This window comes from Thunnus albacares, chromosome 1 (assembly GCF_914725855.1).
Source record: "Thunnus albacares chromosome 1, fThuAlb1.1, whole genome shotgun sequence".
Classification (NCBI taxonomy): domain Eukaryota; kingdom Metazoa; phylum Chordata; class Actinopteri; order Scombriformes; family Scombridae; genus Thunnus; species Thunnus albacares.
Window position 1 is genome coordinate 4861483 of NC_058106.1, and position 27111 is coordinate 4888593.

Genomic DNA, 27111 nt, shown 5'->3' on the forward strand with positions numbered 1-27111 from the left:
GAGAGAGGATTACCCACACAGGTGTTTTCACTTACTTTGATCAGAGCAACAAGACACCACAGGTTATATAGTTTCTTTAGCAAGTTAAATATCTTTGGTGTGTGACAGTTAGCTAACACAAGCTGCTTGATTAAAAATGTATCCCACCAAATGGCATACAGTCAATGACTGAAAAGTCAGGCAGGAAGTGTGATAAAGGCCAGTTTATACCTGTCTTTGCTCCTGTAACAGCTCTTATCAGATTACTCCCTCTCCCACAGACACAACACTTTGTTTTAGACATAAAACTCATATAGCAAGAACGAACACAGAACAGTCATATCATTTATGGTCACAGTCTGTTGCATCACTGTGTTAATTTTTTTTCTGTCATATCTAGAAAGATTACAACAACACTGTTCATCCTTGCTGCACATCCAGCAACACAACTAGGAAATGTGGAACAGAAATGTGATGTTGTGGCTTTGTGTTAATTTGATAAATCCATCTTCACAACCACCTAAATGCCCCATAATACAAACAAGTAAAAGCAAGATGTATTTTAGCTGAGTTCATGTATTTTATTCAGTGTGTTTGGTACACTTTGGTACCATGTAATATTTTCTGTTTTGTGGTACAATATACTTTTTGCTACCTTCAAATTATTGGGGTTTTGGGGTTAAATGTAGTGTACTTAGTGGTACCACTTAGTGGTACCACTCTAGGTACTGTTTGGGCCACTTCGGAGGGATGTGTAAGGTTGTACTTGATATTTAATACATTGAAATTCTATGGTGTCCATTTGGATGTGCTTTTGTGTACATATAGATACTCTTCTGTATGCTTAAAGTTATGATCTTGTACTTTGTGGTGTGCTTCAGGGTTCTTAAGGATACTTTGTGGGAGTGTAATGCAAGGCTACTGTCTTTATGTATTTGTTTCTGTTTATTTCAGAAAAAAATATCTGTATACTGAACTTAAGGTTTTAACAGTTGGAAAATACAAGTCAGAATTGCACTGGGCCATATTGCATGATTTCCTTGAAAAACTGCAGATTGTCTAATGAGTAAATCTAAATCTAAATGAAGATAAAGTTTGTGAGAAGTGTGTATGATTAAAAATGACAAAGATGTTGACAAAACAATGTTTTTTTTAAAAGTCATTGTACATGAAATGTACAACAAAGTACGTTTAGAAGTGTCTGATTAAAAATTGAAACCTACTGATAAACATTTAAAAAGCTCTCTTGGCATTTTGCACGCACTTTTGAAATGCTCCCTAGCCTCAGCTTGTTAGTCTCTCATCTATTGTTAAATTACAGCTGGTGTCAAGCTTCAGCATCAATTATGAGGTAAAAAAGAACAACTGTGAGCATCAGTCAAGCTTCATCTGGCACTAAATAAATGCAGTGAAGACTGGTGAAAAGTTATGGAGGATGAACTCACTGAATATCTGTTGAGAGTTAAAACTACATGCACATCCGTGTTTTAGCCTGTAGCCTATTGGTTTACATTTTGGAAAATCTGATGCATGGAAAACTACCAGCAGTATTTTGAACACTTGAAGGTACTTCAGGACAGTAATGTAACGTAAAAAATGAGACCTTCCCCAACTTTCTCTGTGTCTGTAACAGCCTGTGGACTGATTTCTATGTGAAGAACCTGTGACCGATTTTCCCTGAAGATCCAACGGAAGTGACACTCCTGAGTGCCTTGCCTCTCTCCTGCTAATGTCAACAAGACACAACAAAAACAGTGCTACCCGACTAGAAAAACCATGCAGATATTAGCTCTCCTGCTAATGAAATAGCTAGCTGCCTCCGTCAACCTCTACACATTTCACAACAAACACCCCCGCAATGACAAGTCGCCCACTCCCAAGTACACACAGCTAAAACAACATTATAAAACTGAATTTACTTTCACAAAACATATCACCTTCAATAGTCGTATGCCATGAGCATGCGCACAATCACACAAGCGCGAGCAATAGGATGTTGACTACAAATTATTTAACGGCCACAGGTGTCACTAATGAGAAGGAAGCTCTGATTCCTACATATAGAACCTTTAACTGGAAATGTTTGTTACTATACCCATGTGGTGTTTCTTTTCTGTGTTCTTTGGTGTATTCTTGCTTTTCCTTCCATCTTTTAATGACACTGATGTTTACAGCTAATGATTGATCTAAATTTAACTCTAGGAGAAATACTAAGAGCCATTAGGGCAGACTAAATGTTAGAAACACCTCTCAGTATATCCAAATGCAGGCAATTCATTGCAGGGCTGTTGTACTATACTGTTATTAGTTTTACCTAAGTGTAACTAGTAAAGTTAGTGCAAGTCGTTTGCCAGCACCTTTACCAAACATCCCATATGGCTGCTACAAGAATGATTCAGCACTTGAGTGTTTCGTGATATTCCCCCTCTATGGTTAACATCTGGTTAAGTTTAGGCAGCTAAAACTACCTGGTGCACATTAGGGAAAAGATTGTGGTGTGACCTCCAGAGGTTTTGCAGCATTATACCAATGTCACATTACCTCCACTATCGCTCCTGACAGACTGCACTCCTTATTCATCATCCCAAGAGGTCACTTCTTATGTAAACAGGCTGTTTTCACAGTACAAATTACCATTTTGTTACTGTGTTGAAGACAAACTGTTTTCCTGTCTTTTTTTTCTAGCTTTGTCCGCTTTGATAGCAAACTGTAATCTCCCACAGTCTTGTTATTTATTGTTATTTCCAAGACTTTGTCAGCTCACACTTTCCTCCTCTTTGCTCAGCAACCATGTTCTTCCCTTACAAAGAGATTCTCTCCATCCCTACAGCTTGCAGCTTTTCATCTTCTGCAGCACCTTCTCTTGCAGCGACCAGGGACACCTGGGACAGAGATCTTGCAATCCTCTTTCCAGATGAATGGCGGCAGCAGGCCTTTGACAGGGTCATTTCTTCTACTTGTGCCAGGTTCACATCAATTCCATCCAAGGTTGTTCACCTCTCTGAGGTAAGAGTGGAAAAAAACCAAAACTGTTCGACACTTCAGAAAAATGTGACAGCTGTGCTGTGTTTTCCCTCCAGTCACAATCATATGTTTTTCCTCTGGCTGAAGTTAGCTAAAATGAAACACTTCATTCAAAACTATACAATAGCTTATAAAAACCCAATTTTGTCACAGTATGGCACATACATAGTTCATAAGATCTGATTCTGTTTGAGCACAGCGGTGAGTAACTGGTTCAATCTAAAACACTTAATATCTCTACTTTTCTGATGATATAGTCTGGGTTTGATTTTTTTCAGAGATATTGTTAGTACATGAATATTTTGATCAAATACAACACACGAGACTAGTACTGCACACAGATGAATATATTTATTTCTCTCCACATTTTAAAATCAGTCAATACATCTATGCATATCTAAAGGTTGCATCTGCACTGAAAATCAGAACAGAACATATTCTAAATGGAATATAGTACGCAAACACAGCAAAAACATTTGTGGAGACAAAATTCAAGTTAACCTTACAGTTGGACCCTCTATGCATATCCCAGGCAGTGGAGTTGGCCACAAGCCAGACATCACTGACACTCCCGCTGCTCTTGTCACAGTGGTCACTGAGAGCTCTACAAGTCCAGTTCATTTCAGTCCTGCAAGCACTGCTATTGTGATGGAAGATGATCTTGTGATGAGCAATATTCCCAGGTTGGCTGATGCATTTGCTTTGTTGTTCGGGTTGATGTATGTATTGGATTTGGACCCCAGGAAACTCATTCACACTTTTACCTTCATCCAGAGAGCACTGATAGGTCTCGATGATGGTAAATCACTGGGAGTCTCTGCTCAATCTCAAAAATGAGCTGTTTCTGAAAGAGTAGGCCAAGTTACAAGTCTCCACCAAATCTACCTCAGTTGCTCATGTTTGCGCTTTTAATAGTTTGTACAACAACTTGGTGATCTGAATCCTGAAATAACGAGAGATGTGCCTTTTAAAAAAATAATTATTACTACTACTACTAATAATAAGATTGATTAAGTCATTTAATTTATATACTTAATTTTTTATGTTTCCAATTTCATTTGCAGTTTGATGGTTCTGGCTGTAAGATCATTTTAATTGCCCTTTGAAGAAATCAGGCCATGAGTTCTACATTAAGCACTTAAAGATGCTCAGTTCCTGCTTCTCTTGTTCCTGTGTATTTGACATGTAGAGATACACACGTTCACACACAGTCACACTCATATACAGTGTGAGGTTGAGCAGTATGCTCTTTAGTATGTTACGTTTACAGTTTCATGTACAGCTAGAGCTGGGGTGTCCAATCGTGCTGTGTCTGTGCAGGTTTTCCTTCCAACCAAACACTTCACCACGTGATTTCACTGATTAACACACTTTCAGCCACTGAGGAGGAACTAATCAGTGAAATCACTCGAGCCTTTGGTTGGAAGGAAAACCTGCACACACTTGGCTCTCCACTGCACATGGTTAGACACCCCTGAGCTAGAGCAGGGTTTTTAAAAAAAAATATTGCTGTCACATGTTCAGACATGTTCGGATAAAACAATTTTAAAACTGAATTAAAAAAAAAAAAAAAAACTTAAATTGTACAGCTGAACGTGTGTGTGTGTGTGTGTGTGTGTGTGTGTGTGTGTGTGTGTGTTTTCAAATTGAGTATTCGGAACTTAGATAAAAAAAATGTCATTAGTCGTGCAGTCGTTATGAGTTATGCACAAGTATATTTTTTGAGTTAGATATTTATTCTATTAAGTACTATTGCATGACAATAATTAAGTATGGAGAAACTAAAAACATTACATATGTTAAACAATATTTTTAAGTACAGTGTAATTTTTAATAATTACTTCAATAACAAAATTAGGTTAGTTAACTTAAATATTTTGATGTAATCAGTTTCCACAAAGGTTTTGAGTATTCTGAATTTACTGGGTTTTACAGTGTGTGTTAAATCATGCTTATCAGTCCAGTGTTAGAGTTAATCTGGTAATCTATCAGTCATGTTTCAGTTGAGTAGTTTGTGTCTCACAAGGTTATGTTTTGTTGAAGGGCTGACATCCTGCCGGCTGTGGGAGTTTCTTGTTCTTTTTTTTTGAGTGTGTGTTTTGGGAATTCATAGGGGAGGTCATCTGCTTAATCAATGATGGTGGAAACAGGTTTGCATCATTAGGTGCTCTGAGCAGTGAGTGACTGGATTCTGTCAAGTTGAGGGAGGAAAAGTAAAACTGCTCTGTTGTAAATTATTTTCTGTAAAATTTGGTGCTCTCATGGCTGTGAATATGTGCCCACAGATAAAATGGGATTGTCAGCAGTAACAGTTATCTTATATTAATGTTTTTTCTGTTATTTTATACTCTTTGAATGCCTTATCAGTCCAGCTCACCCTATGGTAACCTGAGCAGATGGTAGGTTCCAGTGCAGGGTTTGGTTGTTGTTTTCTTCTCTTAAATTTTAAGTTATTTTTGTTGAATTTCAAGGTTCATTTATGCCTCTTTCATTAATATACTTTTTAAATAAATTCTACTTTTTTTGCACATACTCCTGCCTTCCAACCTGCTTCTTAAACAGTCATTACAGTTTTCCAACAAACATCTTCTGCCCTTTATATGGGGCAGCAGCGCTACATAGACTATTCCACAATGCAGACAAATTCTGCAGTGACTTGAAGCACGACACAATGTATTAACATTTAATCTAAACCACAACTCTTCAATACCTTAACCAAAGTGCTGTTGTTGCCTAACTTAAACACAGGTAAGATTCAGGTGCAAACCCTGGTCCCTGATATTAATGTCCTGCACTTTTTACACCCACCATCCAACCTCCGATCAGTTCATAAATGTAGCACTTCCTTCACTAAAAGAAAGCTGCGTTTGTCACCACAATGTAATTGGGGAAAACAAATTATAAATGGAATTTCTAAAAGATTTCCAGGTCAGTTCATATTCTCCCATACGTGTTAAGCTGGGTGGAGATGTGACTGTGAAGGTCACTGCATTTGATTCACATCATTTTCATCCTCATTAAAAACATCCAGTGAGCTCTGTATGGAAGCATCTGCATTTGTTATGTTTGTCCACTCTTTAATCAGGTTTTTCCTTTATCACCTATCTGTATAGACAGCAGGTTTGGATTTAGTGAAAGTCAGCTACATTGTTTTATGTTGTTAGCGAGCAACACATACAAAAGACAGATAAAATATCCATGTCATGTGTTTATTTCATAACCCTCCTGGACAGTGTCTGTCCTGTTAAATCTATCCACTTCTGTTATTGAGATGTCTGCATTTCAAAGCCTCTTACCATCTCACTGACCAGTGTTCATAAATCAAACAAGACTGATGCCATTGATTTTAATGGTACCCCCAGCCATCTTCAAGAGATGATCAGTCACTTTGGAGAATGTTGAAAAATATATTTTGTCTGAATAATGCATTCCTCATGGTTCGAGCTCAGGCCATTAGCGTAATTAGAAAGTCAGCTTGCATTAAATTGATATGGATGTATTGCCTGGGGATGGAGGGGGAAAGTGCATGTGTGTACGTGTGTGTCGTCGAGTGAATGAGCGTGAGGATGAAATTTGTAGTCAAATTCAGTAACCAGACGAGCCATTAATCATGACAAAACAACAGCATTGCCTCATGCTTGTAGCTGACCAGAAGTAGTTGCTTAATGTGATATAAAGTCAAAGTCAGTGTCTACATACATCACAGACTTCTGATCCCAATTAATTCATCAGCACATGATCAAACATTCACTACTGTAATTACACTGGATTAGATGAAACATTAATGCTCCGTGTATTTAAACTGGGCCATGCAGCAGCAAATACAGGGAGGGCCAAAAAGGAACTGATGACAAAGTGTATGTCTCACAAGCACAGTGCTTCCTGCAAGTACTAGCAGTGAATATAAGGAAATATTTTGAACAAAATATAATACATAGCTGCCAGTGGTGGCAACATGCATGTTAGGGTGTTTTGAAACCTATAGTTGGTTTGCTCTGGTCCAAATCAGTGGGTGAGCAGAACTGAGCAGAACAGAAGAGGCTCAGCAGCCAGACATTTCTCCGTCCTCTGTTTAAGAGCAACTGAGACTGACACTAAAACGAGAATAACTGGTCCACTTTAAGTGAGCCTGGTCACTATCGTCTCTAACTTCAAGGCTAACTCCCTTCACTTTTGCAGCAAATGGGGAAACAAAATAGTTTTCTTGGTCTTGAGAAGCTGCAGCATTTAACAAATGTCACACTAGCCGTGTTTCCATTAACCTATTTTTATGCACATTTTGAAGAACTGCATTAGAAAGCTTAATGGAAACGCCAAAATTTGGAAAAACTTTCGCAATTTCACAAAAGAAAGTTTTTATGCTCGCTTGAGGTGGATTTTGGAAATGTCAAAAAAGAGTTTATGTAGAGAGTGAGTAATTGAAAGCATGAAGCATCTGATTGGAAACTTTTCTTCTTCTACTCTGTTTACTGGCGGATTATTTAAGCCTACACTGCCATCTCCTGACAAAACTATGTGTTGCGTGGCCTAGTTTATTCGCTTCAAACCAGTTGATGGAAACACACATAATTCACATTTTCCTTTTTGCGACATTTTAAAAGTTCACTTAAAATTCTCTTGGAAACACGGCTACTGTAGCCTACACTGTACATTTGCTGCCAGATTGAAAATTTACCTTTTTCTCTGCTCCACTCACATTCACTGTTAGTTTTCTAACGATTGCTCAACAACACACATGCTATGCACACACATTACACACTACCCCATTCCTTAAAGGTCCAGTGTGTAAGATTTAGATGCATCTAGCTGTGAGGTTGCAGATTGCAGCCAAATGAATACACGTCTCCTCTCACCCTCCTCGTAGGAGAACCTACGATGGCCACGAAACTCGCAAAAAACATTAAAGGCCCTCTCTAGAGCTAGTGTTTGGTTTGTCCGTTCTGGGCTACTGTAGAAACATGGCGATACGACATGGCGGCCTCCGTGGAAGGGGACCTGCTCCCTATGTAGATATAAAGGGCTCATTCTAAGGTAACAAAAACACAACAATTCTTATTTTCAGGTGATTATACACTAATTAAAACATAGTTATGAATATTATATTCCATTTCTACCAAGTCTGTTCAGCCAGATGCCACTAAATTCTACACACTGCATCTTTAATGGAGCTAGGCTACTCTTATAACATTACCTGTCACATAGATGTCCTTTGAAGAATGAGGAGAGGAAGGATGACTCAAAACAACTCCATGGTAATGTAGGGTGTTATCGTGCTCGCACAGTGTGCGAGTGAAAATCATTAGTAGCCCAACGATATTAATGATCATGTGAAATTTTAGCAGCAGCTCATAATTTTGCAGCAACGGTGCGCCACTGTGGGATAGATATAGGGGAAACACTGTGACCATTACTGATTGGTCAAACACAGATACTGCAGCAACTGCAACTTGTGTATCACTTCATTCACAAAAAAAGTACAGGGTTCCACCAGCATCAATACTATGACAAGGAACAGACGTTTCTTGTAGTTAACATTAAAAACAAAGTTGTGTTGTCATCTTCCCAATTAGTTTTTTTATTTATTTATTTTTTTAAAAAAGAGCAAGATAAAGAGAGAAAGCGTGCCAACAAGCTGAAAGAACGAGTGAATGAGAGTGAGGGAGTGATGGTAAAGAGAACTAGCGACTGAACGAGAGAGAGCGGCGATGAGAGAACACAGCAAGTGACGGAGAGAAAAAACATTTTTATGCTAATTATTTCATGGCATAACCTAAAGCAGAAATGAATAACCATCAAACACTAAACAGAACATCAAATGTGGAGATGGTCTCTTGTTCTGACTCTACATGTCTCCTTTACATTCACGCAACAGTAAACACAAAGAACAACAGAATCACTCTGTGTTGTTGTTTCCTCATGTGTGAAAATTGAGTTTCAAACTCCACCATCAGTTTTTAATCTGCCATGGGCCTAATTTGCCTATAGTTCACCATTCCTCAGATGCAGTAGAAACAAAATGTGCAAAAGGGACTTTTAGTTCCCAACTTAGTTCTTGAGTTCAGTTTCTGCAGGACTGTATGGTTGAAATGATGCTCTCAGAGACTGACGTCAGCCAAACAGTGTTAGCTTGCTTTGACAGGTTAAAAGTACTTTTGGTCAGGGTCAGAGAATGGTGAGGCCTTTTAGAGGACCCAATAGATTTATGACAGTGCAGCCTGATACCCACTGCAAGACCTAATGATTCCAATATAAATCTTTTAGGGGACTTTTATCTGAACAGTTTGAAGATAAAAACAAAATGTTCAAATATCTCAAATAAGTGAAAAACTGTTCAGATATGTCGATGCGCGTCAGTCCTCCTGTGCTTGCCAGGTTTAGGGCCTTAATGAAGACAATAACATAAAGGCCTTTTACAGTATCTGTCAAATCCAAGGTCAGAGCATCAAAATGCCTTAACTTGTTTATTTAAGAATTATTTGTGTGCCTGCTAATGTGCTTAATTAGTGTAATTAAGGTGCAGACAGGATTGATCTTTGTTTTCTTTTTTCTATTTTCTTCTATCTATTCTTTGCCTGCCCACTGTCTCTTTTTCTGGTGCAGGCTCTGTCCTTCCTCCTCTCAGCAGGGAACAGATGGCTCCCCTGTATTAAAGTGTGATTGAACTCTTCACCGCCAGGACTCCTACTGTGGAGGGAACTACCTTGATTTTTAATGTGTCACTAATGTCCCTGTTGCCAGGAAACTAACTTAAATGTAACGTAAAACAACAAATGGAAAGAGGCTGCATGAAGAAAAGCAGGTGATCAATAATGAATGTATGAATACTAGTATTCATACTGTATAATAGTATACAGTGTAATACAAGCTTTAAAGTCAGCATCAGCAGGTAACTGCCTGCGAGCAATATACAGTATGGCCAATATTTTTTTTCCTTGAAACATTTGACATGTAGATTCCAACTAAAATCATAATAATTATGTTACAATATAAAAATCTATAATGCCATATGAAACCAATATAGTAAATTGTTATGTGTGATGTTCCATGTTTTCTACCATGAACAACTCCCACTGATGAAATAAGGTCCAATAAACACATCAGATAATTTGCAGAGAAAAAATAAAACTTTCACATTTAAAATAATGACAAGTTATCTTCAAAAAAGGACACAGCACCCTGTCATTGGCAAAAAAGGCAAAGCAGACAGATTTCTGTCCATTCTTTAAATCTCTAAATTAATCCTTTATTGGGATTAACCAATCAAGATGATAATGACCGATAACTCCACATCTGTCATTACTTTCTTACTGTCTTTAAGTCTTGAGTACAGTATATTACAGCGGGCATCTACTGCAGACTGACACCACTGGGCTTAGATTAGGATATGGATGCTACTGAATGGTCCCTACCAATTTGTTTTTAATGATCTTAAATGATCTTGTTATTTTAACTCAATGTAAGGATGTTTAGGTGAACATGAGGAATCCCTCAGATGGTATTATTACACATTGTTGACTAGCTGCAGCACTGATAGTAGCGTCTGTGAGATGAATGAACAGCAGCGAAATTTAAGCAGATGGTATTTATAGTTTTAATAATTCGGAGCATTAAAGTTAAAATAATTTAACTGAGAATAACTTAAAGGACCAGTTTGTAGGATTTAGTGGCATCTGGTGGTGAGGTTGCAGATTGCAACCAAATGAATACACCTTCCCTCACCCTCCCCTTCCAAGCCTGTAGGAGAACCTACAGTGGCTGCAAAACTTGCAAAAAAAATGAAAGGCCCTTTTTAGAGCCAGTATTTGGTTTGTCCATTGTGGGCTACTGTAGAAACATGGCCGTGCAACATGGTGGCTTCCGTGGAAGGGGACCCGCCATGGATGTATTATAAGAGCTGGATAGCTGCTCAGCCTTGCAGCCATTTTTTTCCAGTGGCCACTCGCGATACTGCAAAATACCCCTGCGGCCCAAAAAGCATTTTTCCCATAGACTTACATTGTAAAAGAGTAAAGACGCCTGTAAAACTGTTGACAGGACACCTACAGCTGTAAAAATTGTCAATTATCACTCGTTTTATTGTATATTTTTAGGCCATGGTGGTTTAATCTTTGTAAAACTTTTGTAAAGCCCAGAAAAATCAGTTATTTTCTTAATGACGTCACCGCTGTGTACGAGCCCGCTATGCGTGTTCGAACGAGGATGCCTGCCAGATTAAAAGCACGGTTAAAGCAAATGCGGCACAGATGTACAATGATTAAAGGGAAAACTGAATACACAATACAAAGGGGAACCTCCTTTTTCACACACCAACATATTTTCATTTTGTGGTTTTGCGTCGCATTTATTTATCACTTGTTAACCTTTGTTCTCGAATGTATTTTTTTAATTGATATATTAGCTACTTAATGACTGGATTCACTGACATTTTTCATAAGTAACGTTACCACCGTAACAGTCTGTTTCAGGACATTTTAATTTCTTAAGTCTTTTACCTGATATGTGATGGTTTATGATAAATTTATTTATGTTTATGAAAACTTCTTTATTTTTCTATCATCGCTATTTTTTATTCTTTCACTTTTGACAGCAGGACTTCTATCTTGGATGGATTATTTCAATGTGCTATTACTGCTTTTACTCGAGCACCTGAATTCTTCCATTATTAACCTACCAAAACAACTGAATTTGTTGTCCATCTGATCAGTTGATGCAGTTGAAGGCAGCACAAGACAGCATTTTCTCTATGTGTAGGTCAGTCGCAAGCAGGCCAAAAGTTGAAAAGGAAGGTGTGAAGTTTGTGCATCTCTTAAAATTTAAAAAGCCCATCCCCCACCCAACTGCCCTTACTGTACTTACTATAATGTGAACTCATTGTAGAAAGCAGACACAGAAAAAGAGGATCTCTTGAAGTATGTTTTTTGTTTTAAATCAATTTATTTGTAGTAACAATAACTTGGATTATGATCAATATTTATTATCTGGATTTATTACATATTTTCATGTGGATTCTAACTGTTGGGAAAAAGAATGGCTGAACAAATACTTACATCTTATAACTTATATCAGTGTCAAATAAAATAATGGACAGAGGAGCATGGATGCCAGAACCAGAGCACACAAAAGCCACGTAAGTCAGCATCAATCATTCAAATTGAGTTTTAAGCATAAGAGAACCCAACATAGCCTACTTCTACTGTCCAAATTTTGAACATTTTTTAGTTAAAATGTTTATGAATACCTCATATGGAGGCCAAAAAAGCTGTAAATTTCCTTTTGTTATTGACAGGGGACACTGTCTGGATAATCGGGGACAGCTATGTCCGACGTAGGGAGGAGAGAGCCAGGCAAACGATGGGCTCCAACCTCGGCCTGGATGCGGCTGTCCAGTGGTTTGGCTGGGGTGGCCTCAGGTGGGGCAACCTGCTCCCCTTCCTACACCAGTCGTTGAGGGGAAGAACCATCCTGGACATCCTGATCATAGTCTGCGGCAGCAACGACCTGGGCAAAATCAAAGGTGTGGAGCTCGTCGCAGACATGAAGCAGGACCTGCAGTCCCTCCACCGGCAGTTCCCAGGAATGAAGATTATCCTTTCTTCTATCACCCTGCTAAGCCGGGGTGGTTGCACAAAGCAAGGAAATGGGTGAACAGTGTGATGAGCACCTTTATTATCCTCACATAAAGTTCGACAGCCCTGGTCTATTTTTGCGCGATGGAGTTCATTTCACCGCTTTGGGAAATGACTTTTTTTTTAAAGAGTATATTTGAAACCCTTAAAACCCACTATCAGGGGCCGTAAAGGTGCCGTAGAAATTTGTTTTTGTAATCATTATATTTTGTTTTTCATTTAATCCCATTGGAGCCAGCAGTTTTTCCTACCTGATTGTGGGTTTTATTGTTTAAAGTTTTTATATTCAGCCCATAAATAGACGAGGGAAATCTTATTTATGTGAGGATCACATTTTTGTTCATAGGTTTTATATGCTTTTGTTTGTTTGTTTGTTTGTTTTTTTTCATCACACTGTTCATCCCCCACCCCTCAACCTGGTCTCTCCATGTCAGCATAGCTGTCCCCTATCGTGTGTGTGTGTGTGTGTGTACACAGTAGCCTATATGTTCATTAGGTTATCTGCATTTAATCTTTTTGAAAATCCTTTTGATTCATTTTCATTTCTCAAATCAAATATCTGGGACATTCAACAACATGCTGTAACAGCTGCATTTGTGGACATTGAAATCCTGCAGTGTTGTGGAAATATTCCACAACACTCCATAATATATAAGAGTTTAACTGTTTCATAACGAAGGGTCTCACCGTGCAGCTTTTAATAATTTACATATGAAAGTCTACTGATTTTGTGAGTGCAAACTAACTATAAACACATCCCATAAGGCTGATTATTTCCTTAAAACATTTAATTTAATTTACATATTGAAAATTATATATACATACATGTCACATACATGTTACAAAAGCATGCTCATTAGCTTGGCTATTATAAACTATATAGCCTTGTGGCTCTTGTAAAGTTTGGCAGAAAATAGTCACAAAGGAGTTTTGATTTTTTGCTTTATTTATGTATTTATTTATTTTACTTTTTTTACAATGTTAAATACAATTTAATATGTAACAGTTACTTCAAAAACATTAAATATGAGTAAAGTTGAAAAGGTGGAGCAAAGCGGTATAAGGCAATGAAAGATTTAAATGATCAAAGACAAAATAGCACAGTGTAAAACAAATGGCCAAATCAACACATAATTTACTTGAAATATTCCACTATAAATTAAATTAAATTGCAAATTAGAGTATCGTTTAATCCTCACAAGCACAAATTGGAGGGACAGGGCATGCCACATAGGAGAGGACGGTGTTGTGTAGGGTAGGCTTTTAATAGTTGAATGCTGTCAGAGCTCAACCATGAATGCATAATAACACCTTAAAATACATCCATGAGCTCAACCCCTGACTCAGCTCTAGTCCTGAATGTAGCATATAGCTGTGGAGAACAGTAAAAAATAGAAGTGTAAGTAATTACACAGGAAATTATGCATAACTTTACGTTACTGCACAACTATTAAAAAGAAGACACTCCATATCATGCCAAGTAAGAAATCAATTAAGCCCTGCATAACTCTACCTGCCAGGTCATAGTTATAAGTCACGTACATAATCCATTGCTCATTAAAGAAATGCCCAAAAGACAGTTAGAACTGTATTTAATTAGGATTGAGTATGGAGAATGTAATGTGATTTAGGCTAACGTTGTAACATTAATAAACTTCCAACTGCATGATGCTCGTTTTCCCTGTAACATCACAAATACATTAACGCTCAACACGAATTAACCACGATACCAGCGGTTTTAGCGTTTAATAATTACTTACTGTTACTTTTCGGGAAATTGTCTTCATTGTTGGTTGCTGCTCCCATTTCTATACATCCATGGTTTCAAACCATAGACTGTATGAAAGTTTTAAAAAAGTCCCTTGTCCGCTACCGTTACACTCGAGGACGCGCAGTGCAAATCCAGAACGCGGTTCGCTCGTTCACTTAGCCCAAAGGCATGATGGGATGAACTCTACTGCACATATTCAGTGGGCCACACAACGCGGAAGCACACCCGGAAACCAGAAACTTTTTTGGCAAGCAATTCCAATAGGACTGAATGGGCGCCATTTTTAGTCCGGTATCCAGCTCTTATAATACATCCATGGGACCCGCTCCCTATGTAGATGTAAAGGGCTCGTTCTAAGGTAACGAAAAAGCAACGATTCTACACACTGCACCTTAAGTCCTGGACAGAAATAACTTTTAGATATAACATCTGTCTGTTTATACTGTACTGAAATTTCATGTGTAAGAGTTCAGACTAAGTCCTACACTTTAGCCACTTGTGCACTCAGATGCCACAGTTCAGATGCTCCCACTGTACCTTCCAGAAGTCAACATTGGTTTCTTTTAACCAGTTTTTTTTTCTAATTATAGTTGCTGCAACATAGCCGAACCTTAACCGTGGCAGGTTGTTTTAGTGATGCATCTGTTGTATAATATCACATAGCATAAAGAAGCAATATGTAGACCAACTGTTTTCTTTCTCTATGTTCCCTCTGCCATGATATGTTGAAAAACAAATAACAAAAAAACCCCATTGTGTACAATTTATTTACTTACTTCACTTATATAGTCTAAGGTATTGTGATGTGTATATATTTGTATAGCTTTTTCTCTCATTTATTTTAATCTCTTATTTTATTTTTTATTTTTTTTATTTCATTCAAATAGTTCTTAATTGTTAATGGCTTTTCTTACCTTTCAGTGTGTCTCTGTGCTGCTGTAACATTGACTTTCCACTCAGGGATCATTCTTATCTTAAATTCCCTGTGCATTTTATGATCCCCAGTGATTAACCCTTTCAGTTTTACCTTTCCTCAAGTGCCACCCTGAAAACAAACTGTAAGAACTGCAGCACTGTCAGTATGTTGTTTTTTACGTGCAGTATTTTCCTATGGTAGGGTGTCACAAACACTGCAGTCTATAAGGGCTGCTGGAGTTGACGAGGCGTGCGTGTGTTTTAAGGCTTTGGCCTTTTAGTCGAGTTTTCCCTGGGATTCCATACATCATTTCACTGTTCCTCCAGTGGGCACACTGGAAAATGTTTTTAAAATGCTGACACATATTCACCTGTGGTGAGTGACTTTAAAAGCATGAGCGACACTGGCGAAAAAGCCTCCTGTTCCCCAAAGATTTGGAGCAGATATTCTCCCAAAATACTACAAGGTGTGTGTGTGTGTGTGTGTGTGTGTGTGTGTGTGTGTGTGCGCACGTGCGCGCGCATCATTGACTGTATATAACTATGGACCAGGGGATGCTCGTCAGAGGAGGAGGTTGTTCCTCCTCTATTTTTGGGAGGCAAGAGTCAAAATATAAAAAAACAGTAATTGGTTGAAATAAACCATTATCAAATCTCAGTAACATTAATAAAATATTTTTTCTCTTTTCTTTGGAAAAAATCTGTTATTGAAATTCTAACTAAAATGCTTCAACAGCGACATGTGCAGGTCAGGAAAGAGGGGAAAGGGCAGTGTGTGTGAAGTAGTGAGAGGAGAGCAGAGGAGGACGTACCTCATTTTTTTCATGCTTATCTATGATTGGCCAAAACATGTAAAATGATGTTGCAAGGGAGGACGTCCTCCCTAACCAATCAACAACCAGAATACAATATTGACACCCAGCATTGGTCCAATGACAGTTTCCAAATTTATCTTTAATTCTCTACCACCATAGGTGGTAAAGCAATAGATTCATACAGTAGCATATTAGAAAAGACATTACAATATGCAAATTGTGAACTACTTAAACACGTTACTAAAAAATTACATTTTATTTCAGACTTTTCAATAGAGTCCAAATTTCCTGTTTTAGATTTATGTTTCCCTTTTTTTTAATCGAGCAGTAGATAGCTACTTGCATTAGCCAACACAACAGTTAGCTTGTTGTAGCAGCCCTCGAGGATTCTTGAGGACTGTTAAGCTAAACGGTGAAAATAGATCTGGACTGGAGGGCGTATCAGCGGGAGGATGCTGCTGCGGAGTGGACGGAGAGCTGCTGGCACAGCCTTGGGCTTTTGTGCCGCATATAACATACTTCATCTCCATGGTGAGTCAGATACCCCTTCTCTCTCTCTCTCTCTCTCTCTCTCTCTCTCTATGGATGCTAATTTCTTCTCTGATGGTTAAATGGGTCATCCAGCCGAGTGGGTGCCATTTGCTTGTTGTAACCCTTCCTAATTGAATTAATTTTTTATCTTTCTTCAATACTGATAAAATATCACTATATATGCAAGCAAGTTGTATTTTTCTAAAAAATGCAAAGCCATTTTTTCCTTTTAAAAGAGACACAAACCTCAAGTACTTTCATATTTTATAGTGTCATTCATTAAACAATTTGATAAATGGACCCAACACAAGAAAAAAATTGTGGTGTGTATATACACCACAATTTTTTTTAGAAAAAACAATTTAGTAACAGGAATGAACACTGGATAACAGGAATGAGCACTGGGTAACAGGAATGTGTGTCCGTATGTACATACGTACGTACATGTGTTTGAGTGTGCATACGTGTATGGGTGTGTGTTTTTTGTATGTGCGTGAGTGTACATGGCTGTACATGCATGTTGTGTGTTCAAATGTGTGTGTGAGATTTCTGTGTTGAAGGGATGTGTTATGTGCGTGTAAAGAAGATGGAGAGAGAAAGAGGGGGAGGGAGGGGGGAGAGACAGAAAGAGAGAGAGGACATAGAGAGGGTGGCAGATGTGTCTTGCTCCTTCCCCTGCAGCGTGTCATGGATGGGTGTTTCTGGCTCCTGCATAGTATGGGTTCTCTGCATCTTCTAGAAAAGGTCAGACAGACAACAAAGACAAAAAGCTGAAGAGATTACATAAGTCCTCAGATCTCTACATTGACAACCAATGCCTAAAATCAACTTGAAATTATTCTTGCTTGTCTACAAAACACTAAATGGTTCGGTTGCAAATATTACATCCAATAGTGTGGCCCAGACTTCTTTCTCAATCTCCATGTGACGACCTGTGACTGGCTTCAGGGGGATACACGCAATGTCCTCAAACAGGTACCAAAGGATGTCATCACAGGCTGGCCAGAAAAACCTGTTGACCCCACTCTTCTACATACAATGGACCTCAACATGTGTTTCACTTGTATCTGTGATGACACCATGGCAGAGGTCACTGTTGTACTTCAGCACACATCATTTGCCAACAACTTAAGGACCTTGCCATTTAACTTCTGTGGCTGTGGGAGCATCTGTTGATGACTGAATGTAAGACACAGTTCAGATTTTGTGTCATCACGCACAAGCAGCTGACATCCCTGTATGTAAGTTTTCCATGGGCTAGGGTCACTGCCTGTCTTTTGCAAAACAGCAAACAGCTCTGTGGCATTAGGGATGTCTGTCCCTTTGTTGACCAAACTTTCAGTCGTCCTCTTCAGGGCCCCTCCCACACCATCCAGGGCACCCTTCCTGTGGCTCGCCTCAAAGAAGTTCCACATCTCAGCAGGGAGTCCTTGTCTGAACAGCTCGGTGAAATGATGAAAAAACTCCCTTGCTGATTATACTGAGTGCAAGGGCCATCACTGTAAAAATGGGTTGTGGTGACCTCTGGATGTGCACTCTGCACGTAATCAAGCACTAGTGACAAGTGCAGCCAGATTGCTGGTGGGCCCTTTAGTTTTGAGGGGGACAGAAGGACGTTGGGTGGGGGGTTGTATGCACATAAAACACACCCGTGTGCAATGTTCCCTGCTGGTGTGATGCTCCGAAGTGGACTGCCTGTATTTCTGAGCAGTACTTGCAGAGGAAATTTTCAGAAAAGTCAACATAATTAAGCATTTGTGTGCTTTCAAGCCTTTTCTCAGTGCCCTGTGGTGGGTAAACTGATTCTTGATGTTGTAAGTCTGTCTCTTAAGCCTACGTACCAGCAGGTTCAGCTGTTCCAGCAGTTCTTGTTGCATGACCTGGAACTCTTTTTTTTGATTGTTATTTTAGAGGTTTTGCCATTGGATCATTCCTGTGCTCCCTATTGCCCACTGGAGATAAGTCGCTTGACTCTCTGCATTGTACTGGCAAGAGAGGTCCTGGCACTCAGAACATTCTACGTACATGTACTTTATACTGTCTGCGTCACATGTGATGGCTTTCACAAGGTCATCCAGATTGACAGTGCTGATCACTTTCAAGTGGTGCAGCTTCTGCACGAGAAAACCCAGAATCTCATGCATCTTGCATGTACACGTCCCGATCACTCAGAGTTGGATGAACTAGTCAGTTTTCAACAAATGAAATAAAAATTGTTGCCACTCGTACCTCTTTCACATTTTTTGTTTATCTGTAACTTTATCCAAGTTACTTTACTCCAAGTTTGAGGTCCGACACACATGACATATTTATAGTTCTCATCCAATGACGTGCTTGGACAATTGCCAGGTTTTTTTAAAAAAAAATTGCCAGTGTAGGTACTAGATCCCGGAATTAAATGCTTCAATCCCTGTTTTTACTAAATCAATGAGTGAAGTTGAAAATCCAGTCATCCTTACTTTTTATGTGAGAAAATTTTCTTTTTTGAGCTTTTCACACAATAAATCTATCTGATTTCACAAATCTGAGGTCCATTGTATTGTTTGGGAAATTCACCTGTCAATCACTTGTCAAAATGATGAGCATAATGTCGTAAAAACATGCCACTACTCTTGCACCCATCTATGTTTGCTAGCAAACATCACAGAAATGGAGTGCTATATGCATGTAGTAGAGAAAAATGGTCCAATAATCCCCTTTACAGACACAGGATGGGAAAAAATGTATTAATTCAGTTTTTCTATGGAGAGACCTTGATACCAGAGAAAGTGTTGTCGCTGAAGAGGCAGTGCTCCAGAGGTTTCCAATCTGGAAACCCAGGAACCTGCTGCTATACCAGCTAACACTGGGTATCACAGCGACTGCTACAGCCAATTCACCAACATTACAAAGATAAAATGAACACTTTTAATTCAAAAAAAGACTGAAGAAGAAGGTTGGTGTCATGCAAAGAATATTGCTCTGAATGTGGATCTTGAACTTCAGCTGTGAATCTTGAACTGTGAATCTGTAGATAAAACAAAGAATGGAAATTAGGAGGAAGTCACAATGATATTTCACACATTACATTTTTGGGAATCAAAGTTTATTGTGTGTAACTCTGTCACAGCACAAACTTGCTGTTCCATTCTTGCGTTTAAATGCCCTGTGACACGTGCTTACGTGTGGGCAGCCCTACCCCCGCTAGTGGGGGCTCTCAGGCTTAAAGCCACTGGAAACCCAAATCCACAATAACCTTCTAACTATGTAATTTATGGTCTTATGTATAATAGTAAGGATCTAAAAGTATTACAAATTAGTTTCAATCGAAATAATTAAATAATAATAATTGAAATATTGTCATTTTAATTTTTGTATACTTTCCTGATATTGGGTTTGAATTGGGTGTGGTTATGCTTGGACATCACATAATTAATTCCACGAAATAATCATAAAAAATTCACATCAGTTGTCCCACCCAAATTGATGCAACAAACCTCTCTGCTCCCGCCCACTCTGCCTGTTTGAGTCTGAGCCAACTCCTCTCACCATAGCCTTTTGCAATAAGCTAACTATATATTGCATCTATCTGATTATCTATCTATCTAACTGTTTTCTAGCTTGCTATCTATCTATCTACCTAGCTATCGATCGATCTAACTATTGTTCTATCTATCGATCTTTCTCTCTCTCTCTCCTTCCCTGCCTTCCGCCCCATTATGCTTATTTGTGCTGTCCCTAGGTGCGCTTCCACCAGTGAAGATGACGTGTCATTCTTTTATTTTCCAACTGCGGTGGACTTGAAGAATCAGTGGACCGAGTTTTTGGTGAGCTGTGTTATATTCGTCCAGAAAAAATCCCAGCTATGCAGTGCTCATTTCCCCCAAGCCTGGTTCAATAATTTCACCCAGAAAAGTATGGGTTTTGCAAAACAGCCATGTCTTGCAGCTGGAGCTGTACCTACTCTCCCTCCACTTCAGCCTGTCATTCTCCAGACTTCACATATTCTTGATGTCATGAACATGGAGATTGATAATGTGAGTTGCTAACTGTAAAGTTAAGCTATATGTTATATGTAACAAACTTATCAGCATATTATTAGACTATATTTAAGGTTATGTAACTTTGTTGCTATACTGCTGACATTTAGCCCAGCTGATTTGTAGCTAAAATTGGTGTAATGCTACCGTGATGTGGCTCACTTGTCTTGCGCAAACCAGGTAATTACAGTTACCTAAATTGTCTAAATTGTCTAAGATAACATTACATCAGCTGAAATTAACTTTGCAGGTAGTCTGTGTTATATGTCATATATGTGCTATATTAACGTTTATTATTAGCAGGTTGTACATAGCTACCTAGATGACATTCTTGAATGTAATTTGGCAAATGAAGTTAGCCTAAATTCAAAATTATCTTACATCCGCACAGATTTTGACATCCCACACCAAAATGAGTGTCAGTGTTGGGTGCCATTGTGAGATTGAGCCTGAGCCTTGCATTACTAGCCGGGAGATTGGATGCCAGACCAATATAGCCCAGAGAAGCAAGTCTGCGAGCACAAAGCTGTCAAAAGGAACCTTAGAGAAGAAAAGGAGCCAAGGTATGAAGCTACTCATACTTTTGTGTTTTCAGATTTCATAAATTGACTATGCATAGAGTTCTCTTCATGTTCAGTTTGAACCAACCATGGTGTTCTGTCTAATATTTGTTGTATTGGTGTATTGTATGTAGTATATGTTGCTATTTGCCTGCTCATTAGCTCTGTATGTGTCACAGTACGTTTGTGTGTACAAGCATGTGTATTACTTTCTTATAATGAAGATGCAGCCATCATTGTGAATAGTAGCTTGAGTAGCTCAAATGGATTTCATTGTTCTTTTTTTATCTTTACTAAATACATAATGGTAAAATAAAATAGACAGATTAACTACCAGTATGTTAAAGTTACAATAATTTTGCATTTAATTAATTCCTAACTAATTTGTGCAGCCTGTCAAGCCAAGGTCTCAACTTCAACAATTGGTGTGGGCAGTGAGACCATCAGGGCTGTGCCACACCTCACTTCAACACCTTGGAAAGTGGCCGGGTGATGTGACAAGCCACCCTCCAAGCGATCACGGTTGGACTTATCACATCCTTTCTGAATTTTGAGGATACCATAGTCATGGACCAGGATGATTCCACATATCTTCCAAGCATAACAGATGCTGGTGACTCTACAACCAAGAAGTAAGTCAAGCATATGCTGTCTGTGCTATGTGACTGCATGTTTACCATTATGAACATACCATGAATGTCATGAAATTTTATATCTTGTCTTTTTCTAGCTTCAGTAGACCACCTGTCAAATCACTCCAAGACATGCCAAAGTACATCATGTATGAAGACTGCCTGCTGGATTTGTTCAAGATCTGCCCTGTATGTTCAAGATCCTGTGTGATGAAAACATACACAAGAGGTACTTTCCTGTCTGTGGACCAGAGATGCATGCATCAGAACTGCATGTACACCAGGAAGTGGAACAGCCAACCACTTATTGGCAGTGCCCCTGAAGGGAATATCCATTTGTCCGCTGCTGTTTATTTCACAGGGTCCATTATGGTCCAGACAAATAAAGTATGACAGAAATTATAAGTTTCAGTAAGAAAAATATAAATTTGTGTGACAGCTGTCATTTCAGCGCAGTCTACAGTTATTGACCAATATCAATGATGTGTTAACCAGGTTCTCTCAGCTCTGCGTGTGAAGACCATGTCGATCTATATTCAACCTGCCATCATTCACAAATGGAAAATGGATGAGGCAAGCCTTTTTCTGGACATAGAGCAGAAGGAACAGGAACAGGACATGAGAGCTAACAGCCTTGGGCACTCTGCTAAGACGCATACCTGTCAATAATAACATAGCGAAATTATGTTCTAGCACATAATTACATTCATACTAGTGCAATAATTGCAGTTGTTCTAGTGTAATAGGTAGTAGTAGTAGGTAACACCTGTTCTAGGGCAAAATTACATTGTATTTATTTATTTATTTTAGGAGTAATTATTTATATTATTATTATAGGAGTAATAAGGATAGCAAAGCATTTTGTTACTCACCATTCAGTGACCAATTGAAATGAATAATTTTCAGATGGCAGGGCCTCTGCTTCATTCTCTGATTCTGAATCAGATGGCTCAAACATATAGGGCTGAACTACGCTGATTCTCCCTTGCACTATTGTTGTGTGTAACCCGTGGAGTTAAAACAAGCGAGATGTCAATCAGTCAGCTGCCACACCCACACAGTCTTGAGAAATGGCCTAAACATGAAAATGAGCTGTTTTTTGAGATAGGTTTTCTAATAGTTATGAACATTTATTTTTACTCAGATTTTTTAGGATGCTCAATGAGACACTCAACTTTGATATCGTATATGCATTTTTACTATTGGGTCAATGACAAATAAGCCTTTTAAATTTTTTTTTTTTAATAAAATGTTAAAAATATACAGAATACATTTATTTGATGTTGGAAGAGTGTGTTTAAACAAGTCTTAATGGTTGCACAACATTTACAGGGATTTAGTTCAGTTTTAGACTATATTTGCAATTTCACCAGCCAAAAAATGTCAGGTGGCGCAACCAAAAGTTTCTTGAAAAAAAAACACACTTCCTTCTTTTTTTTTTAAAGTAATTTTTTTAGCAAGTATACCTGAGAGTGTCTACTCTGCCTAAAACATTACTATTTTGTAGTTGAGCTGGTCATTAAAGGTAACTTATGGATTCTTTATTGTAAAGGGTGGGTATTTTGGTTTTCCAACATCCAACTTTAGATTTAAAATGTGAATAAATACTTTACAAATTTAGTATATTGTTGTATAGAATGATTGTTTACATCACAATTTACAAACATTTGTTCATGTCAATCTCCCATGTCTTGGTATAAATTAGTATTTTACCTGGTTGTACCACCTGACAATGTGGTTGCGCCGCCTGACAAGATTCATAATAATAACGTAACAACAACAAATAATGAATAATTGCATTTTTATTTCACAGAATAAAAAATCCCAGGTGTCTTGGGTCTGTTCAAGTATAAATTGGTAAATATAAAAACTTGTTATAATTTTCTAAACTGTGCTAAACAGATAAGAAACAACATTGTTTGGGCAACATAATATACAAAAACTGCATTTCATATTCAGTAGAAACTGCTACAGATAAAAACTGGTTTTCAATTCATTTAAGTAAACTGTACTAAACTGATGAGAAAGAACATTGTTTTGGCAATGTTACATGACAAAAATGATACGGTTGAAACTGAATAGGCTCCATTGATCAAGTGACTCAGGTGCTACTGCAATGGGAGTTGTGTCCAGCGACTCTGGTGTAAAATTCAAGTGTTTCCTGACCTGACTTTATCCTGTTCTGCTCTAGACAGCTGGCTGATTGGGGGCTTCACAATTTTTCCCTCTCTCCTCCTCTTTTGATAACTATAAAAACAAACACTAAGGTTAACTGAAATGTTCTAATTTTAAGTCTGACTGACTGCTGTACAAAATTAACAAATGCACAAAAGATGTGCAATTACCTTTCTTTCCTTTTTACATTACATTACATTTTTCATTTAGCAGACGCTTTTATCCAAAGCGACGTACATATGAGACTGATATAACACAAGCAGGTATCTAGTCAGGAGACAACAACACCAGTAAGTGCCATAAAGCTTAGGTTTGGGCCCGATAGGACGTAGATGCCAACAGGCAGTGCAACAAGGCAATGATTAGAGTGCATAGAAGCATTTTTTTTTTCCCTCTCCCTACAGTTCATCAAGTGCAGAGGTGTTTGCGAAAGAGCTTGGTCATTAGTCTTTTCTTAAAGATTGAGAGGGACTCTGCAGATCCACCACCGGGGAACTACAGAGGAGAAGAGTTTAGCTTGTGACTTAGGGCCCTGTTGTGGTACCAGGCGCCTTTCGTTGGCAGAGCGTAGTGGGCGGGAGGGAGCATAGACCTGAATGAGGGAGTTCAGGTAGGCAGGAGCCGTTTTAGTTGCTATTTTGTAAGCAAGTGTCAGGATTTTGAATTTGATGCGGGGAGCAACTGGGAGCCAGTGGAGGGCTATCAACAGTGGGGTGACATGTGCTGTTTTGGGCGGATTGAAGACCAGACGCACTGCTGCATTCTGGATCATCTGCAGAGGTTTAAGTGTACATGCAGGGAGGCCTGCTAGTAAGGAGTTGCAGTAGTCGATGCGTGATATTACGAGAGCCTGTACCAGGAGTTGTGCTGCATGCTCAGACAGGTGGGGTCTGATCTTCCTGATGTTGTACAGGGCAAATCAACACGATCAAGCGACTGAGGCCACGTGAACCTTAAAAGTTAGTTGGTCATTAATCATGACACCCAAGTTTCAGGCAGACTTTGTGGGCATGAGTTGGGTTGATTCGAGCTGGATGCTGATGTTTTGTTGTATGGAAGGACTGGCTGGCATGACAAGGAGCTCGGTCTTAGAGAGGTTAAGCTGAAGGTGGCGTTCTTTCATCCATGCTGATATATCGGCAAGGCATGAAGAGATCCTAGTGGGGACTGTGTGGTCTTCCAGTGGGAATGACAGGAAGAGCTGGGTGTCGTCAGCATAGCAATGGTGTGAGAAACCATGGGAGTGGATGATTGCGCCAAGTGACGTGGTGTATAATGAGAAGAGAAGGGGACCAAGCACTGACCCTTGAGGAACCCCTGTGGATAAGCTGTGCAATTTGGACATTTCTTCACTCCAAGATACTCTAAAATATCTCCCTGACAGGTAGGACATGAACCAGAGGAGGGCGGATCCTGAGATACCAAGCTCAGTGAGTGTGGAGAGGAGGAGTTGGTGGTTAACTGTGTCAAAGGCAGCTGACAGATCCAGTAGCAAAAGGGCGGAGGACTGACCTGCAGCTGTAACTGAGCACAGTGATTCCATAACCAACAGTAGTGCAGTCTCGGTAGAGTGACCTTGCTTAAAGCCGGACTAATTTGGGTCGTACAGGTTGTTGGCAGAAAGGAATTCAGAGACTTGGTTAAAGACTGTGCGCTCAAATGCTTTTGACAGGAAGGGCAGGAGTGAAACTGGTCTGTAGTTTTCAACCTGAGCTGGGTTGAGTGTAGGTTTTTTGAGCAGAGGGGTGACTCGAGCTTGCTTAAAGGTGGTGGGGAAAACACCAGTTGTAAGTGAGGAGTTTATTGTGGGGGAAATATTCTGTAGCAGGTTGGATGGTATTGGGTCCAGTGGACAGGTAGTGGGACGAGAGTTTAGAAGAAGTTTGGAGACTTCCTCCTCAGTCATAGGGGAGAATGAGGACAGTTAAAAATGTAATAATAAAAAATCATATATATGTATATATATATATATATATATATATACACACAATGTAATATTAATGTACATTTAATAAATATATTTAATATCTTTAATAAAAAATATTATATAGTGTGTATATATAGTGTATGGTAACTATTAATGTACATTTAATTAATATCTTTAATATCTTTAATGATATACATTTGTATATCTCAGTTTAACATGTTTATTTAATCAAGAAAGGACATTCCTTCTGGTTGCGCCACTTGACTTACTGGTTGCGCCACCTGACATTTTCTATTATTTCTCAATTATTCAGGCATCTACTTGGACACTTATTTAACCTTTTGACTTTGCTAGCTAGTTCATGTAAACTAGCTAGCATGTAAACAGTACAAGTCTAACTATGAAGAGAAAATAGCTATTTTTTAGCAATATATGAGAGAGATTTACATACCTTTCACTCATCAGTCAAGGTCAGTTGGGATCCTTTAGATGATGCAATATCCTGTTTACTCATCTCTCTCTTCAATTCAAAATAAAAGTTGCATGAATGCAGTTGCGCCACCCTGACATTTCAGATATGCAGATTTCCGGACAAAGTTGTTTTTAATATTCCAAACAATTTAAGAACAATTAAACTATTAAAGTTTGTTTATTTGAAAGGTTTTCAATATAAAATTATGCCCCCATATTAATGTTATATTAATTCATATTTTAAATTACATATTTAATACATTTCATATAGTGTTAACTTGCTCGGACGGTTGTGCCACCTGACATTTTGAGGGTTTGAGATGGAAAAACATAAAATATATATAATTTATATGATAAACTGGAAAAATGTTCAAATTAAATAGGTTTTATAGAATAAAACGATGCTTATAATGAATCATTTAAAATCATTTAAAAACAAAGTAGTGCCCTCGGACACGAAAATCTGCATGTCACGTATGCCACAAATTTCCAGAGGCTTTAAGAAGTTAAAGAGATCAATTTGAAGGATTGAGGAGGTTATCTATTTGATAAATCACAGATCATAGATCACTGCATTCTCACCCACCTGATTCTGTCACAGGAGAGAGGCATGTGCACACCTAGCTGCAGTGGACACCTGAGATGAAGAGAAGCACAACATAATTA

General features: G+C 38.6%; 1 long non-coding RNA gene across 1 annotated transcript; it reads right to left on the reverse strand.

Moving 5' to 3' along the window:
* Nucleotides 1-17012: 17012 nt before the first annotated feature.
* On the reverse strand, nucleotides 17013-27085 carry LOC122985739. Its single transcript, XR_006404187.1, has 2 exons — nucleotides 27032-27085; nucleotides 17013-17396 (listed from the first exon to the last, which is right to left on the reverse strand). It is a non-coding gene; the product is annotated as an uncharacterized LOC122985739 (long non-coding RNA).
* Nucleotides 27086-27111: the final 26 nt, after the last annotated feature.